A 628-nucleotide genomic window follows, 5' to 3' on the forward strand; every position below is an offset into this window, starting at 1 on the left:
GGTGTGGAGGTAGGAGAGCCGCTCCTTCTCCCGAGTGGAGATGGGTAGCAGGGAGCGCAGCGCCTGCAGCTCCACGTTGATCTGGTCCCGGCGAGCCTTGGAGGCACCCTTGGTTGACCTGCAAAGCCAGATGTGTGGGGAGAAGCGTCCAGGGAGGGAGGAGGACAACATTCCCCACTCACTGCTATGGGAAGAACTGCCAGCTCAAGAGCATGGAGTGGAGATGCTCCCGTGGAGAGGCTGAGCACCCGTGCCAGCTGTCTCTTGGAGAGCAAACTATAGTGGCAGTGGGCATCAGAGGTGCTCCCAGCCCCCCGGGGAGACACTGCTGGTGTGGCCATTGCCCTTCTCGCTGGCGACCAGGCAGAACCTGTGTTTGGGGGTGGGGGGAGCCCAGGTGACAGACACGACCTCCCCACCAAACCCGGAAACTCTGTCCAGTGCCAGAACATGAACCCCAGCACAGTGCATCTGGCTTTACCCTTCAACCACCCAAAATCTCTCTGCCCCTCCAAGCTCCCACACCTCCTCCCCATGCGCCACCCCGCTCTCCCAAGCTGGTGCTGTCCCCTTGTGTGAGGGCCATTGGGCGCTCTGCCAGCTGGCCTGGCGGGGGCTCTTGCAGCCT

The sequence above is a fragment of the Apaloderma vittatum genome, unplaced genomic scaffold (assembly GCF_000703405.1).
Source record: "Apaloderma vittatum isolate BGI_N311 unplaced genomic scaffold, ASM70340v1 scaffold20782, whole genome shotgun sequence".
Taxonomy (NCBI): Eukaryota; Metazoa; Chordata; class Aves; order Trogoniformes; family Trogonidae; genus Apaloderma; species Apaloderma vittatum.